The sequence below is a fragment of the Danio aesculapii genome, chromosome 5 (assembly GCF_903798145.1).
Source record: "Danio aesculapii chromosome 5, fDanAes4.1, whole genome shotgun sequence".
Classification (NCBI taxonomy): Eukaryota; Metazoa; Chordata; class Actinopteri; order Cypriniformes; family Danionidae; genus Danio; species Danio aesculapii.
This window is the reverse complement of record NC_079439.1, coordinates 70,403,017-70,422,735: the sequence shown is the minus strand read 5'-3', so window position 1 is coordinate 70,422,735 and position 19,719 is coordinate 70,403,017. Positions and strand designations below refer to the sequence as shown.

Below are 19,719 nucleotides of genomic sequence, written 5' to 3'. Positions count from 1 at the left end.
ACATTTTAAGGATGGGAAAAACATGCGGTGCACCCAGCGCATAGGCTCAAATGGTTGTTGTTATTCTCTTAATGAGTTATGGGTGTGTTTTGAGTGTAATGTGCATTAAACCAATCAGAGTCTCATCTCCCATTCCCTTTAAGAGTGAGTTGTGGTTGCCAACAGATCATCTCCAGAATGAGCAAAATTCACCCAAAGCATCCTGAACTGAAGATTGAAGTGATTTTTACATTTACATCGTCTTTCACATTTTAAAGAGGAGCTATTATGCAAAAATCTGTTTTATAAGGGGTTTAAACACAGTCGTGTGGCAACAGTATGTGAAAATACCCATAGTAAATATTTATTAATTGTATTATCTTTTTTAATCAAACTTGACAAAAACTGCAGAAACACTTTGATTGATGTATTCCCTTTTGTATGTGTCATCAGATGAGGAAAGCCCCGCCCATTAGTGACAATCTCTCCCTCATTAGCATAGAACGATAGTCTTGTTTTTGAATCTGCCACTATGCTGACACATAGGCATTCGTAGCTCCGCCCTCTTTTGAAAAGAGCACAATCTCATTTGAATTTAAAGTGACAGTCACCAAAACGCGCACAATTGCCATCAAAGCCTAAAATAGCAGTTTCAAAGAGTATTAAACATTATTTATGTGGTATTTTGAGCTGAAACTTTACATACAGTACACACTCTAGCGACACCAAATACTTCTAAAAAGGGGCATAAAAGGGTCCCCTTTAAAACTTTTCATATTTAACAATATTTGTCTGCTGCTGCACATCCCTGTGTGTGTAATAAGCAATGTGTACGCAAGTTGTGGACCCGCCTGTCACTAACATAACAAAAATAACACTGTGCTATTGACTTTAGACCTTCTTTTAGTTAGTCAATTGTGTGGTCTATTTCATTCACATCAAAATAGAAATGCGGCAACAATGCACCATAACCATTTTCAGGTGTTGTCACAAATGAGTGCAAATGCATCTGCTGTTTAAACAATGTGGTGCAGGTCAGGATGTGAAAAATCAGTGTTGGGTAAGTTACTTTAAAAAAGTTATATATTAAAAGTTACTGACTACTACTGGAAAATTGTAATCTGATAACATTCCTAATTACTTAATGTAAAAAGTAATCTGATTACTAATCACTTTACTTTAAAGTTACTTTCAAAACATATAAAATATACCTATAAAAATACAAAATAGACTGCAGCTCTTTCAGCACTTTAATATTCACTGAAAATCATTACAATGGGTTGATCACAACAGCTTGACATATTCAAAACACTTAAAGAGTTCAGCCAAAACTTACAATTCTCTCATCATTCACTTGCACAAAAGAAGACATTTAGAAGAAAACTTAATACCTGTGACCATTGACATCCATAGTATAAAAAAGCACTGCAATGTTTATGTGTTCTGTGTTTGTCTGAGGTAATTAGTCTACATAAATGTGCATATGTGCAAGTATGAAGCTGATCAGTCAGTTCTTGTCACGTGACTCAGGGTTTTTAACTGGGTGTGCCTGGGAAATGCGAGCAAGCGCAATATGCACTTCCAATATGCATGTGCGCAAAAGACAAAATATGTGACAGGCCCCATAAGCAGCTACGCTTCCCTTCACATTCAGAAGATACCTTCACTCCCAATCCTGCACAAAAAACTCAATTTAGCCTGTTTAGGTTTAGTTTTGCCGCTGTGTTTTTGGACGCCGCTGTTCTCCTTAGTGACAAGTATTGTCATAGAATGCTTTCTGTTTAGTTCTTAAACAAGTTGCTGGTTGAGTCAAAAGCAGTCGAAGTTCTTTAGAGACTGGACATAGACTGTAGTTCATAGTAATACTTTAGTTTTTATGCTCAATGAAATCAAGGTAATGTCTGTATTTCCAGTTGAAAAAGCAGCCACTCTTGGTAGCAACCATTTCAGCTGGCGTTCTCCAGCAATTTAAAAGCGCATGCTCATTAACTGATGATGCAAAGGAAAACGTGATTTAAAAGAAGTTGTTTTTTCTTCCAAAACTATTTTTGTAATGTAAGTAGCGGCAATTACACTGACTTTAGTAACAGTAATCAAATTACACAATTTTAAAATGTTATTCGATGCATTACTGTGTTCCTCATAAATGTAGTTAAATACAGTAACGACCAACTCTGGTGAAAATGATACCAGCAGCAGGCTGAAACAAGCAAAAACACTAGCAGAAAAAAATTTATTCAACAGGTGGATTTTCATGCTCCTTATTTAGCTATACTTCAGCGTGTAGCTTGAACTGCTGAGCGCTGATATATTCAACTCACCACATTTGAGGCATTTGGCGAAGCTCCTTTTTGCATCAGTATCTTGACTATATTCAGATGACCCATAAAGGAGGACACATGCAGCGGGGTCAAGCCTGACTGTTGGACATCAAACAATGACTCAGGTAAGACCTCTGAATGCATCACTAGAAAACTGTATTTATTAATTGACTATAAGGACATGTTATTTATATTAATATTATTGTTTGGCCCACCTCGGTTACAGCTTCCAGGGATGCAGAATGCTTTAATAGCAGGTCCATAACACGCATGTGGTTCTTCTTACAGGCAATGTGGAGCGGCGTGAATCCATTCTAGGCACATCATGAGTGAAGAAATATTTACATGTACAGTTAAAGTCAAAATTATTACTCTGAAAGTTTTATTCCTTTTAAATATTTCCCAAGTGATGTTTAACAGAGAAAGGAACTTATGCAGTATTTGCGATAATATTTTTTCTTCTAGGAAAAATCTTATTTGGCTGGAATAAAAGCAGGTTTTAATTTTTAGAAACTATTTTAAGGTCAATATTATAAGACCCCTGCAGAAATATATTGTATATAAATATAATAAGGTAATAGTAAATATAATTGTCTACAGCAGTGTTTCCCAACCCTGTTCCTGAAGGCACGCCAACAATACACATTTTCAACCTTATCTTAATCAAACACACCTCAATAAACTCTCAGGGTTATTCAATTAGTTTGTCATGGGGGGCGGTTCATGAAAAGCATCCCAGTCAAGAGATATGACTTGCAATACGAGTGATGACACAACAGCATATAAGAGCCCATATGTTGTATTTTTGCTCTTTAAGACACCTACGCTGGCTTTTTCTACATTAAAATGTTAATATATTGTATTTTGAAATGAAATAATATCAGTGCATTTTACAACTAGACTTTTTTTTTGCAAACATTGGTAGTAGGCTTCTTCTACATTCAGACACATTCATATGTTGTGTTTTAAACTGCATAACAATTAGGGATGCATCGGTTATAGATTTTGGTTGTACGATTATACAGTCTGAAGAATAATCCTAGTTTCACAGTTATCACGTTATAAATTCAAGCTTTATATTAGGTAAGTAGCTATTTAGATTAACTGCTGTTGCCATCTGCGTTCATGCATACATAATCATTTCAATAATAATTCGTCTAACATATCTTTTGTTTACATTGCACTGAAAGGCACGCACGACTCTCGCCGTGAGATGTTTTCTTCTGTGTGCGCCTGGAAAGCCGCAAGCGTGTGTTGCTCCGCTTGTGCGTGCATATTGTCATATATTCTCACATTAGAAATAACAAACTTGCAAGCGGAAAAGACATGATATGGGAACGGCCGCGGCTATAGTTAATCCGGTGTACATACGTATTAGCCTCGGTGTGCAAGCTTGGAACTTTAAACTAGCGCACAGTTGGCAACTTGGCATAACTTTGTTTAATTGCAGCAGTTTCATTCCGTGCAACAGAAATGCGGCTTAGAGAAGACTTGGCGATTAATTGACTGTGACGAATTAAAGCGCAGTTAATAGTCGGCAAATAACGATATCAGTGCATTGTACAAAAGGCCTTTTCTACAAACACATCCAAATGTTTTGGGCTGCTCGCGCCACTCGCTTTATGGTGACTCACGCTCTGGCAGCATTCAACTGCAGCTTGTGCTGTATTGAACAGACCAGGCCCGTGCACAGACCCTTACAGGAGCAGGTGCTCAACGCGAACGCAAAATGAAGAGTGGGTGGGGGAGGGGGGTGAGTGGTTAGTTGGGGATAGGTGATCGCAAAGTGAAGAAAGGGGGGGTATGTGGGGGGTGCAATTGCAAAGAGGAAACGGGGGGGGGGGGGGTTTAGGGGAGAAGGAACCCCCCTGTGCACAGCCCTGGAACAGACGCACATCACTTCATCTTCATAACTTTAGCAACCGTTTTTCGACTGGTCACACTGTTTGGACGGCCGGAACAAATTGCCTCAGGGGCCAGGTTCGGCCCGCAGGCCACCAATCGAATAGCCCTGCTTTAAGAAGAGACTTCAAAACCTGAGGTAAATGGGTCAGATAAGGAAGACATCCAAAATATGTTCTGTTGGTGTGGCTCCAGGAACAGGGCTGGGAAAAGTGCAACTGTAAGAACACCATGGTAAATATTATCAGATGCATAATTGTGTCGTGTGCGCTTTCTGGAGGTGCACTGACCAGAGCGCGGGTGTTTGGTTTGGCTCCTTTATCCAGGAGCACCTTGGCCACGCGGTGATGCCCGCAGTGAGCCGCCACATGCAGAGGTGTCAGGTGGTCCAGTGTGATGTCATCGATCTCTGCGTTGTACTGTAAGAGCTGTCGGATACAGTCCAAGTGATCGCCCTGGGCTGCCATGTGGATCGGCGACAGGCCATTCTGTGCGGTGAACATATGAGGACATTTAGAGCTGCCAGTGACATTGCTTTAGAAAAAAAAATCACACCAATCAACAGGGTCTTGTTCAATGCCGATTTTCATGTACAGTGCATTTCTTTAGCTTAGCTTTTCTGATATTTAAAGTAAGGTTATCGGCTAAATTTGAACTGCCTTTAAGATTTACATATATTTAGATCAGACAGTGTAAACATAAACTGTAGTAATAAGTTGCAGGTTAGATTTCTGTTGTAATACCAATTAACTGAATGTGTTTAAAAACACAGTATAATGACATTTATATACAGTCATTGGCCACTTTATTAGGTACACATGCCCATCTGCTCGTTCATGCAAATTTTTAATCAGCCAATTGCATATCAGCAACTCAATGCATTTCGGCATGTAGACCTGGTCAAGAGTCTACTGGAATTTTCACGCACAGCCATCTCTAGGGTTTACAGAGAATGGTCCGAAAAAGAGAAAATATCCAGTGAGCGGCAGTTCTGTGGGCGCAAATGCCTGTTGATTCCAGAGGTCAGGGGAGAATGTCCAGACTGGTTTGAGCTGATAGAAAGGCAACAGTAACTCAAATAACCACTCGTTACAACTGAGGCCTACAGAAAAGCATCTTCTGCATATCTCAGACAATGACAATGAATTCACTGTACTCAAATGGCCTCCATAGCCACCACAACTCAATCCAATAGAGCACCTTTGGGATGTGGTGCAACGGGAGATTCACATCATGGATGTGCAGCTGACAAATCTGCAGCAACTGCGTGATGCTATCATGTCAATATGAACCAAAATCTCTGAGGAATAAGAAGGATTAAAGCAGTTCTGAAAGCAAAATGGGGGTCCCAACCTGGTACTAGTAAGGTGTACCTAATAAAGTGGCCAGTGAGTGTAGTTATATTCAACCAATAGATTATTTTATTGTCTTATATGTTAACTAATGAATATTGCTTACTAATTAAGTGTAAGTTTGAATTGATAATCTCAATACAGAAAATGGGTTTATTGGAAACCTAATTAGAATAAAAATATAAGCATCATCTTTTGATACGATGTACTTTTAGAGAAAAATGATGTCCATATATGTGGACTCGTGGTCCGAATTTACAGAAAACACTATTTTCCTGAATGTTTTTAATGCATATATAAAATAGAATTTTTTTATAACTTGCTTTGACTTTCAGAGAGTAAAAACATTATTTTTTTTCCCATTTTGGTCAGTTAAAATAATGTTTGGGACATTTCATGCTGCAAAACAGTTGCAGGAGGACACTGTATGTCTGTTAACAAAAATATAAAACATTCAAAGTATTTTAAATAGCCACTTAAGAGCTAAAATTTGCTGTCCACGTATTGTGGCCACTCAAGCCCTAGGAGCTTATGCACATTTAAAATTGAATTTGATGTCTTTTGGGTTAAATAGAGAACTTAGCTGCTTTCTGTGCATGTGTCACAGAGAATGTGTGAATACAATTTTGCATTATCTCATTTTTTATATTTTGGACATGACAGACAATACAAATGACAGTGGTTATGTCAAAACAGCCATCGTGGTGAATATTTACATAAAGAGAGTCGTTACGCATTAAGTAAACATCAACAGTTCAAGAAAGAATGGTGTATCATTATATTGGATCTGTGCATTCGCACTTAAAGTGATCGCAGCTTTTAAGGTCTGTGAACACCAGAGAGATTTTTGCTCGCAATTATAGCAAATGTTTAACTAGGGGTGGGCGATATGACCTAAAATTAATATCACGGTATTTTTCATCTTTTGAACGGGTGACGGTTATAATATCACGGTATTACTTTCAATAGCAAAATAATATACATCTCAAGGAAGAATGGACAAAAGAAAGTCTCACTTCTATCACTCTTTAAAAGTTTTGGTTTGGGTCATTGTAAATGCTCAGTCTCGTTATGAGCTGATCTTCATTTCTCTGTGTTGGTGGAATAAAGCAGGCGAGTCAGCCGCACCAATTTATGAGCAGACAGAGCAGGATTCTCATGATGACCACCGGCGCAATACCGCTCTTTGTTATGAGCCGTAGTTTCAGTGTAAACTTAGTAAAGGTGAGTTTCTTTGGCGATGTGTACAGTGTTAGATTTTATATTTAGCGGACATTTGAGCTGAACACGCGGTGAATGCAAACGCATCGAGATTCGGGCACCTTCTTCGAAAACACTCGATGATCTCAGCTGGCGGATCAACATTTACCTCATGTTATGATCGCTGTCATCTGCGCCCTTATTATTATTATAACTTTAGGTGAGGTTTGCAAACCTGTGTACTTTTCACTCTTCAGCGTTTGCATTTCCTGCAGTAACAAAAGCTCCCTGTTATCTGACAGCGGGAAGCGTTGAGTGATTAACAGCTAATATGAACCAATTCAGCAGCAGGGTAGAGCGATTCAGCAAGTTTTTAGAGAAGAAATCAAATCAGATTGCACTACAACCATTATATTCAGAACACACAAATGCTCCCAAATATATTATGAGGGCGCATAGATTAAATTTCGGGCGCTCATGTGACCAAAATGGTTGCAATTTCGAGCCCTGTAGTATAAGGACATGTATTCAGACTACAACTGAACGTTTGAAGAAAATTGAATGCCTTATTATTTAGAATATTAGCTATTATTGATGTAAATGTAGCCGTTCAAGGGCGCATAATTGATTTTATTACGGTATTGACGGTATTAGAAATCCATGTCGTGGCGCAATATCACACCGGTGATGACTATGACACCGGTGTACCGCCCACCCCTATGTTTAACACCTTGTGCTAAACAAAGTGCTCCAATATGAGCGTGCACACCAACATGCTAAACTGCAACCGTAAAATCCTCATTTAAATAAATAAAAAAATATTTCTATGGTTCTTTTTTGGTTTATTGCGCCGCATTAAAAATAATTAAAATTATATATAATAACATCCAAAATCAGGAATCTTGTGACCCATTGCAACCACAATGCAAAGGCAGATACAAATATAATAATTATGTAATAATAAGTTAAATTTAAACAATAAATTCTTAAATAATTGTAGATTAAATTGACCTAAACAAACCAAATCACAGATGTTTAAAATGTAATTAAATCACATTATAAAATCCAATCAAAAGTTGGTGATGCCTCAAATAAACTTAGATTACACATTTTTTTAAAACAGCATTAAATCTGAGGGTCTCAGTGTGAACGTTTCTTTGTGTTTACGTGTAAACCGTGTGTGTTTGGGTCAGAGCCTACTTTGGTCTTGGCCTGTATTGGGGCTCCTTGGTCCAGAAGGATCTCGATGATTCTCACATGGCCATTCTGGCAGCACAGTGAAGAGGAGTCAACTCATCCTGAAAGGAGGAATACAAAATCATGTACGCAAAGTTTCTAGTGCCCTTAAAGTCTATCTGCTACTACAGAAACCATAATAGTTTGAATGGTTATTATGAAAATTATATTGGTTATAATGGAAACTGTATTGATCCTGTGGGTCTCTACTGGTAATTTCCTTTTATTACTGGAGCAAAATTGGTTCACACTTATTCATTTTGTACTCTAAATAAAGCAGAAGATTAAAAAGGACAAATGTTTTGACTCTCTGCCTTCGTCAGTGTGACAATTTGCTGTCTCACAGTGATTACACAGCAAGTTTCTTCAGATGTTTTAAAATAATTCATACACATATGTCATTTAAATAAGAAGAATTTAAATATATGATTATAAATCATTAAAAAAGTTAAATAAAATAAATTAAAATTAAATTAAACATAAAAAAATAGACATTATAATAACTTTGAAATTTCAACAAAAAGGTTTTGTAATATCTCTCAGCAGGGAACAATCCACATAAGGTAATTACAGTATTCAACAAACCTAAGCCAAACATCAAATAAATGATTAAATATATATAAATGATATTTCTATTCATCATATATATATATATATATATATATATATATATATATATATATATATATATATATATATATATATATATATGATATATATATATATATATATATATATATATATATATATATATATATATATATATATATATATATATATATATATATAAATATATATATCTTCTATTCATCTTCTACTGATTGCATAAATCCTAATGAAGACCAATAAGATATTTGTACTTGAAAGCATTAGAATCTTCTGTGATTGCTTCTGAAGTTTTGTTTTATCAGTAAAAATAAAATACTTTGTCTTGGCATCGATCTTTGCTCCTCGGTCCAGCAGAAGTCTGACCATGATGACGTTTCCTCCTCCTGGATGCGATGTGCAGCGGTGTGATCCCGTTCTAAAGGACAGAAACATCCGTTAGCATGTAGCTGTAAGCAGACAACTTGTATAAAACGTTTGTGAAACCAGACCTAGGTGTGAATTCACATCAGCTCCTCGTTTCAGAGAAGCTGAGCAACATTCAGGTTGTCATAGTGTGCTGCGATGTGGAGCGGCGTGAAGCCTGTCTGTAGAGGATCATGGAACTGAGTCAGTGACCTATTTGTCTTGTACATGTAAAATACAGATATTCTTCTTATGGCATCGTTATAATTGCATTAGATTAACACCATTATTACAAGCCATCTGGAATACTTGATTCTAATTGGTCAGTTGACATCCAAGGTATGTCATTCCCCAAATAACAACTACTAAATAATGCAGGCTCATCCGGGAGCTTCGAATACTTTGGGAAGACAATACGTTCACATCAGAAAATATGTTCATATCCATATACTTACATCCACATTCATATGTATCTGTCATGTTGTGGTTTTTGATTATTTCTTAACTGTTTTCCAGCGTCTTTTGGATGAATAATCCATAAGTTAGTCGTAGTATATTTATTCAGCCACTTTCGTTTCTGTCAGCTTTGTGTTTTTGACTGTTTGGCGCCATCTTGTGAATGTTTGGCGCCATCTTGTGACTGAATAATGCCCAAATTGTGTATACCTTTATTAGCTTTGTATTTATTTAAAGTAATAAGCAATTAAATAGCTTTTGTGTCTAATTTTTATGTTTTGTGGCAAGTTTAGCCAAGTAATAAGCAGGATAAAGTACATCCAGATGTTTGTTTTTCAAGAGAATCTTACTGTAAAGTGTTACCAAAATATCTGCTACTTCATATTTTCGTGGAAAATCGTGACGTGGGTTTTTCAAGATTTGCTGATGAATTTAAAGTTCACATAATTAGACTTACAGATATTCATAACAATGTGATGTCTCTACTGACAATTAGAAATAAAATATTACCATAGCCTTTGCAGTAATAAAAAAACGTCATGTTTTGTGAATACGTTCACATCCATAAATTTACAGTCACATTTAGCTGTGCTTGTCTGTCACTCTGGTTTTGACTGTTCGGTGCCATCTTGTAAATTAATAATACATAGGTTAGTATAGTTTCGTTTCTGCCTGCTTTACGTTTTTGACTGTTTGTCGCCATTTTGTGACTGAATGATGTGCAGATTAGTGCTAGTCCATTCTGGGTAATCTTGTTGTTTCTGAGAAAGTAGTAAACTGTAAATAAACAGAGCTCAGAGTCGAAACGTCAGAGTCTATGTCTTAAATCACAGTTTGTGCCCTTGTTCACTATTCCGTACACTAGTCTAGTTCACTAGTTCACAAATATAGTTTACTTGACAGAGTCAATGAACACAAATGAGTCAATTCCAACACCTTATCACAATCACTGAAGGAAAGAGCAACAAAAAACACAAACAGTGACTTCAGCTTTACTTACCAGTTTGACTTCCATACAGCTATTACTGAGCATTAATAGAGGTTTCGATGTTTTATTTACTTTGGTGTCGCCGTAATGGAGGTCTGTACATTCCAGCTGTACCTGCATGTGAGCTGCTGTGAGCTTCAGGAGATTGGAATGTTTTAAAATAGCTCAAACAAGATATTATCCTAAATATTTTTATAAAGCATTACTAACAGAAACTCCAACAGCAGTTGGTCAATTTGAGGCAGTCGGTTTCTGTGAATGAAACTTGGTGGATTTGATGGATGAATGGATGAAATTAATTAACTAAAAACAAATACTCTGTTATTTATCTACTGCACAAAAAGAACAAATGAAATGAATTAAAAACAATTTACAGGCACAAAGTTGGAAGACAATCATTGTGTGGTTCATGCATGGAACTCTAGGCTAATTCTAGTGGTTCTTGTGTGGAACTATAAGTTAATTCTCATGGTTTATTTGAGGAAATATAGGCTAATTCTCATGGTTCATGCGTAGGACTATAAGGTAATTTTCGCATCGTTCATGTGTAGAACTATAGAGTAATTCTAGAGGTTTTGTGTGGAACCAGGGATGGGAAAAAATATATTGAAATGTGTTATTTATTTTTTTTAACTCAATTTGAAGTTAAATTTACCTCAATTTTATCAAAACAATCTACAAAATACAGCAGAACAATGTATCAAAATAAAATACTGGATTATTTTATTTTGAAAATACTACAAAATACTTTTACAAGGGAGCGTGAAATTTCTTCGTAAACATTTCATTAATAGGACTATTGGATCAATCCTCAACAATGTCTGAGAACAACAGCTTTTCTCTGAGCAAGTTTAAGTCAGCTTCTCTGCCACCCCATTCACCTCTACTGAACATGAGGAGCTTTTCATGAAAATGCAACTTCTGTTTTTTTGATTTTAGTATAGATTTTGCACAAAATTCATACAAAAAGTAGTCTTGAAGATGATCTCTTTAATCACTGCAAAAATTATTAATGCAGATAATGAGTTGGAATATAGTACTACATCTTGATTGTGAACATTGCCGCCATCTCTTAAAAGCATTAGGTTTCAAAGTTTTTGCAACTGAAATCTTCAAGACTCAATATAAACATCACGATTTCTGATTTCTGAATCTCCAGTTTTATTTATTTTCATACATCCAGTTTTTTTTTTGCAATTGTACTCTTCAATACACAATATAGAACACAACACCTCAAAAAATGTAGCTATCTGTTGTTGCTGGTTGGTAGTTTTTGACCATTCTGTAGAATTGGGAATTATTAAATATTTTTGTCTTATACTGATGAACTATGTCAAAGTTTGTAATTAACAATAAAGAGCACCTGCAGATCAGCAACTGGCATCTGAAACAGCCAATAATGATTTGTATGTATTGCCACTGTAGGACTACTGTTTGCCTTATTTTGACCTGCTCCCAAATCTTACCCTACTATTTGTCTGTCACTTTCTTTATATGTGATGCACAATTTCGATACTCCAAGCATTTATCAACTTTTTCAATATTAATCAATTTTCTAGTCTGATCTCAAGCCTTGGCAAATAACTGTGAAAGCACCAATCAAAATTTTCATGATGTCATGTACAGCTGAAGTCAGAATTATTAACCCCCTTTGAATTTTTTTCTTTTTTAAATATTTCCCAAATTACTGTTTAACAGAGCAAGGAAATTTTCACAGTATGTCTGATAATATTTTTCCTTCTGGAGAAAGTCTGATTTCTTTTATTTCGGCTAAAATAAAAGCAGTTTTAAATTTTTAAACACTATTTTAGGGACAATATTATTAGCCCCTTTAAGCTATTTTTTTTGTTGATAGTCAACAGAACAAACCATCGTTATACAATAACTTGCCTAATTACTGTAACCTGCCTAGTTAACCTAATTAACCTAGTTAAGCCATTAAATGTCACTTTAAGCTTTAATACCTAGTCAAATATTATTTACTGTCATTATGGCAAAGATAAAATAAATAAGTTATAAGAGATAAGTTATAAAACTATTATGTTTAGAATTGTGTTGAAAGAATCTGCTCTCCTTTAAACAGAAATTGGAGGAAAAAAATAAACAGGAGGGCTGATAATTCTGACTTTAACTGTTGACTTCTTACAAAGTATTTTACAGTATTTTTTAAAATATTAAAATACAGGACACTAAAGTATTTTGATACAAAATATTAAGCCATTTTCATCAACCCTATCAAATACAAATGACAAAAAACGATTTTGTATTTAAAATATGTATTTAAAATTCATGTATTAAAGGGCACCTATGGTAAAAAATCTTCTTTTCAAGCTGTTTGGACAGACATATGTGCATGTATGGTGTATAGACCGTCATATTTGGGTGATATAAACACACCCAGTGCTTTTTTTCAATTTATCAACATAAAAACGGTGGACCAATTGGAGCGGTTTTCAAACCGACCGCAACTTTACGTAGGAGAGCGGTCCCCCCGCCCACCAATATTGACTGACAGACGCGTCATCATATCCTCAGTTTGTTGATTCACGTCCGCCATTTTCAGCGTGAGTTGAAGCGATATCACTAAAGGAACACGCTAGCTCTATTTTTAGATGCAAGGCTCATTGGGCTCAACACAAGATCAATATTCTCACACAGTATCGCTCTAATCGGAATTATTGGTTGTATCTTTAGGTAGGTTTGCAAACATGTGTACTTCTCATTGAGTCTACCTTATACTTCAGCCGTTTGTATTTCTCGCGATCCCAGAAGCTCCCTGTGATCTTAACTAGCATGCGTTTTAGAATTCTAAACATAGGTTTCTATCAGGGTACACTCAAGTCGACGGCTGGGCGCTGCGGACCGCTGCAGAAACCTATGTTTAGAATTCAAAAATGCGTGGCGTGTAGATTCGGGACACTTCATGTTTCTGCCGCGCCACAGAGAGTGTGGGTGTGCCATGTCGCGGCTTCGAGCGGCGCATCCGGTGCCTTAATTCAGTGTGCGTGGTTATTAGTTCTGTGTACAAGCTCGGCACTTGAAACTAGCACACAGTTGGCTGTAAAACTGTACAAAGACACAAATGATTTTGTACTCTCTGCTTGGTCTGTGTCCGAGTCGTACTGTACATGTACGACTGAATGCAGATTCTCTCAGTCTGCCTGTCTGTGTTGCTCAAGCCAAAACTAGTCAACATGTGAAGCAACACACCCCTAAAACTGTGGACACGCCCCCAACATGACACTTTTGAACACATTATAATAAAAAAATCTGAATTGTGTTTTAAACTGAACCTAAACTGGCACACTCAGAAGAACCATATTAATATTAAATCATAAAAAAAGAGGTAAACTATGTGCCCTTTAAATACTGCCTATGCCTGTGTGAAACTATAGACTAATTCTAGTGGTTCATGCATGAGCTATTGGCTAATTCTCACGTTGTCCTGCGCAGGTATCTACTTATCAATAACTTAAGTTTTAATTCAGTTTACAGCATCTTGCTGTAAATTGGCAGTTACTGTAAAGCACAGTAAAATAACAATACACTACTGACAACTGCAGCTGCCAGTAATTTACTGTTTATTTACAGGGAAAATTTATACAGTGTACAGAATTACAGTAGTGGTCCTGTAAAAACACAGTGTGTAGCTGGCAACCTAGCTGCCGGTATTTTACTGTGTATTTTACTGAGATTTCCAGCTGATAATAAAAACAATGAGTTTGCACAAACCTTGCTCAGGACGTCAGGATTGGGGTCGTTCTGTAAGAGCACAGCGGCAGTGCGGGTGTCGTCGTTTCGGGCAGCGATGTGCAGTGCGGGAAGGCGGACCTTGCCCTTAGTACCGTGGTTGATGAGCAGGGCCACCACATTCTCATGGCCCTGCTGAAGAGCCACAGCAAGAGGGGTAAAGCCATCCTGCCGGAGACACAAACATTCAACATTCACATTCAGATTGAACAACCTAGGTGAAAACAGCAGATGAAAGTGTGCGTCCCAAATGATACACTATACACTATTGACCTTATTCGGCAATGTGGAAGTGCGTTTGTTTTTTCGATTGTTTTAGAACTGCTGATTTAGTATCCTATAGGAGAAATTACTAGGAATAATAAACGGCAGAAAACGGTCAAACTACTTGCTCTACAAACAAGTATGTTCATGACTATACATAAAAAGTAGAATAATAATAAGAAAAGATCAGTTTGCAACATCAAGCTGCATAACGAGCTGTTTTAACGCCTAAAAATCAGTGGAAGTGAACAAGAGCTGAGGTCTCCTGCGAAATAGACTTATACACTTATACACTCCAGCATGAAGTGTAGAGTTTAGTGTCGTCCCAAATATAACACCAATGCTTTTTTTTCTAAATGGAAATTCTAACTCTTTCCCAGCTGACGTTTAAAGGTTGCCAAATTTGTGAAAAAACCAAAACTACCAAATAGTACCTACTTATATGTAAACTTCATTTTCTTTTCGGCTTAGTCCCTAATCTAGGGTCGCTACAGCGGAATGAACCGCCAACTTATCCAGCATGTTTTTACGCAGCGGATGCCCTTCCTGCTGCAACCCATCTCTGGGAAACATCCACACACACACTCTTTCACACTCATACACTACAGACAATTTAGCCTACCCAATTCACCTGTACCACATGTCTGGACTGTGGAGGAAACATGCAAACTCCACACAGAAACTCCAACTGACCCAGCTGAGGCTCGAACCAGCGACCTTCTTGCTGTGAGGCTACTACCTACTACCTACTACTACCAAGCACTACCTACTGCGCCACTGCATCGCCCATATGTAAACTTTTGTACTTAATAAGAAGCATGCTGAAATATTCTTACACTGTAAAACCCAGCAGTCAACTTTATCAAATGAAATGAGTGTAGTTAACTCAAAATTGACTGAAAGTTAATTCTACTCATTTGAAAAGAGTTTTGATCTCAGTGTTGAAGGTAATGAGTAAATTAAATACCTCATTACTTCAACTTAAATGGAGTAAGTTCACAGTACTCATAAAGCTTAGTTTTTTTAACTCAAATGTTTCTCAAATGATTAGATTTCTATTCAAAGTTAATATATTTTAAATATACTGAACGCAACTATGTTGTCATATAATCAGCAGTGATCTAGCAGTTGCAAATCGCTGGAGAACACATCTGCCACCACATGAACTACAACTACCTTGATGCTGTGCTCCAATCAACACCTGCTACAGCTCACTATAATCCGGAAACTCTCACACATAGCTGAAACTCATAATAAATGATTACCTGGACTATAAAGACACCTCTCATTTTCACACACACTGCTGAGTCTTGTTTGTCTGTAACATTACAAAGCGTACCCTAGTCTAGCCTTGCTGTGTTTCCCGACCCTTGTTTCGTTCTTTGTTTATCCTGTTTGCCGCCTGCACTGACCATTGCCTGTGACCACGACTACGCGTTTGGAGTACTCACATGATACCGTTTGTTCCTGCTGACCATTGTCTGTCTGACTAAGCTGTAAATAAACTGCGTTTGGACACACAACTCTGTTGAACCCCGAGTCCATTGTTACATTATACTGTACTTATATACAGTATACAGTGTTCAGCATAATTGAGTACACCCTATTTTGAAAATGAATATTTTGAATATTAAGCAATGTATTTATTGAGTTTAAACAAAACAGATTTATTAAACAGATATATTTATTAAATAATATTTTAGTCACCAAACATATTTAGAAATTGAAAGATAAATAAATTGAATTCAAGCAAAATATTGCAAAACATATATATATATATATATATATAATATATATATATAAATTACAACCTACAAAATTTCAAATATATATAATATATAATATATATTGCTTTCTTGATTTTTCCTCTTTTTAAATTTTAAAAATCCTCTTTTAAAAATTTAAATAATATTTTTAACCTCTTAAGGCCCAAGGTGTTTTTTTTACATGCATTTTTTATTTCTCTTTGCTTTGGCTTATTAGAACCTAATTAGAATAAAATCTAAGCATCATCTTTCGATAAGATGTACTTTTAGAGAAAAATGATGTCCATTTATGTGGACTCGTGGTCCGAATTTACATAAAACACTTTTTTCCTGAATGTTTTAATGCATATTTAACATAGACATTTTTTTTACTTGCTTGACTTTCAGAGAGTAAAAACTATTTTTTTTTTTCCCATTTTGGACAGTAAAAATAGTGTTTGGGACATTTCATATGCGGCAAAAGAGTTGCAGGATGACACTGTATGTCTGTAACAAAATATAAAACATTCAAAGTATTTAAATAGCCACTTATGAGCTAATGTGCTGTCACGTATGTATTTAAAAAAGGGATTTACAGGCTATTCAATATACAATTTTATCAGTGCATGTGTTCCCTGGAATCAAACCTCTGATAGTTGCATCATTTAGCTGTCAAAAACCCTTACGTTACATCAGAATGGGAGAAGCATTAAAAAAGTAGGACACTCAAGCCCTACATAACAACATAAAAAACAGTGGACCAATTGGAGCGGTTTTCAAACCGACCGCAACTTTAGGTAGGAGAGCGGTCCCCCCGCCCACCAATATTGATTGACAGGCGCGTCATCATATCCTCAGTTTGTTGATTCACGTCCACCATTTTCAGCGTGAGTCGAAGCGATATCACTAAAGGAAACCCTAGCTCTATTTTTAGATGCAAGGCTCATTGGGCTCAACACAAGATCAATATTCTCCACATGATCGCTCTAATCGGAATTATTGGTTGTATCTTTAGGTAGGTTTGCAAACATGTGTACTTCTCATTGAGTCTACCTTATACTTCAGCCGTTTGCATTTCTCGAGTTCCCAGAAGCTCCCTGTGATCTTAACTAGCATGCGTTTTAGAATTCTAAACATCGGTTTCTATCAGGGTACACTCAAGTCGATGGCTGGGCGCCGCGGACCGCTGCAGAAACCTATGTTTAGAATTCAAAAATGCGTGGCGCGACGATTTGGGACACTTCATGTTTCTGGTGCGCCACAGAGAGTGTCTGGTGTGCCATGTCGTGGCTTCGAGCGGCGCATCCGGTGCCTCAGTCAAAGTTAATTCAGTGTGCGTGGTTATTAGTTTCTGTGTACAAGCTCAGCACTTAAAACTAGCACACAGTTGCTGTAAAACTGTACAAAGACACATATGATTTTGTACTCTCAGCTTGGTCTGTGTCCGAGTCGTATATGTACGACTGAATGGTGAACCTCACTCCTGCTCCTCTGAGTCTGTCTGTCTGACTCTGTTGCAAACGCAGAGCGGGTGAGCTCATGGCCCCGCCCCCTTGTTACGTTGGGCGGGAAGCCGAAACTAGTATGTGAAGCAACACACCCTTAAATCAGCGAGCTGTGGACACGCCCCCAACATGACACTTTTTAACACATTATAATAAAAAATCTGAATTGTGTTTTAAACTGAACCTAAACTGGCACACTCAGAACAACCATAATATTAATAATTAATCATAAAAAGAGGTAAACTATGTGCCCTTTAAGGGGGCTAATAATATTGATTTAAAATGGTTTAAAAAAAATTTAAAACTGCTTTTATTCTAGCCGAAATAAAACAAATAAGACTTTCTCCAGAAGAAAAAAATTATAGGAAATACTGTGAAAAATTCCTTGCTCTGTTAAACATCATTTAGGAAATATTTAAAAAAGAAATTCACAGGTGGGCTACTAATTTTGGCATCAAGAATAAAGTCAATATAGAAGCCTTGTTTTTCTATGAGGGGTGTTTTGCTTACCCTAAGAATTGCATGCTGGCGGGGCCGAGGGAGATGATGCGGCTGGCGAGACCCTCTCCTCCACTAACGGCGGCGGTGTGGGGCAGCTTCTGGGGTTTCACCAGCCGGCAGGTGATGCGTGTGGGAGCCGCGCAGGTTCGAGGAGGAATGATGACGCGCAGGCCGTTGTGTCTGCTGCCGCGCATCGAGCCGCCGCGGGCGTCCACCATGAAGCTCACCAGGAAACTGCACAAACATCAAGATGTTAGGATGGAGAATAAGTCTCTGATGTGCCTAGAGTGTTGTGTGTGAAGTTTCAGCTCAAAATACCACACAGATAATGTTTTATAACTCTTTGAATCTGACTCTTTGGTCCTAATTGTGGCATTTTGGTGACTGTCGCTTTAAATTCAAATGAGATGTGCTCTTTTTAAAAGAGGGCGGAGCTACAAATGCCTGTGTGTCAGCATAGTGAGAGATTAAGAAACAAACTGATGTTCTATGCTAATGAGGGAGAGATGGTTACTAATGGGCGGGGCTTTCCCCCTCTGATGACGCGTACAAAGGGAGAATGTCAATCAAAGTGTTTCTGCAGACTGCTTTTATCAAGTGTGATTATAAACAATAAAATTAAGAAATTTATATCATTAGGAGCTGGTTATATCCACACACTGCTCCCACACAACTGTGTTTAAACCCCTTATAAAAGTGATGTTTGCATAATAGGTCCCCTTTAAACATCCAGAGAACATCAATTTTAAGCATTTAAAGGGTTAGTTCACATAAAAAATTTTATGATGCTATTAATTACTCACCGTCATGTTGTTATAATCCCCTAAGAATTTATAATATCCAAAATACAAATTAATTAATTAATACATTCATTTTCAGAATACAAATTAAGATGATTTTAGGTGAAATCTGAGATTAAAACACTTTTAACTGCTAAGGTCAATATTATTTGCCTAATTAACCTAACTTTGCTGGTTAAGTGAAAGTTGTGACGTGGCCTAATATGTGTTGTGTATTATAGATATGGGGTTTTATTACGGTCAACCCAGGCTCATTCCGAATCTCTATATACATTTCCGGAGAGCGCCAAATATGTCCCAGGAGCTACGTTTTTTTTTGCAGATTTTGTATTCGCGAATCCACCAGAGGCCGCTGTGTACACTTTTTCAGATCTCAAATTTCTCTCGCGAGTGCCATTCGCGCCTGCTGTTCATCTGTAAATCCACCAGAGGCAGCTGTTGACTGACTGACTGAATGACTAATTGACTTATCCACCCTCCTCCTCCCCTAAACCCAACCAATAGTATTTTAAAAAGCAGAGATTGACCCGCCCACCCATTTCCCTAAACAATTTTAAAAAGCAATGCAGAAAAAGAAAAGCCCTCACCTGATTTTTACCACATTCTCACCCTGTTATTTACTTTTTATTTATTTTTGGCTTCTGTTTTTATCTTACCCGCATTCTGGAACGTTCTTCATCAGACTCAAACACCGTTGTCGTGGTCATCT

The 19,719-nt window shown here is 37.1% G+C and overlaps 1 protein-coding gene across 1 annotated transcript in view; it reads right to left on the bottom strand.

The window, feature by feature from the left end:
• Positions 1-19,719, bottom strand: part of ank1a (ankyrin 1, erythrocytic a) — a 316,581-nt gene that overhangs the window by 125,542 nt on the left and 171,320 nt on the right. The gene's annotated exons all lie outside the window — the stretch shown is intronic.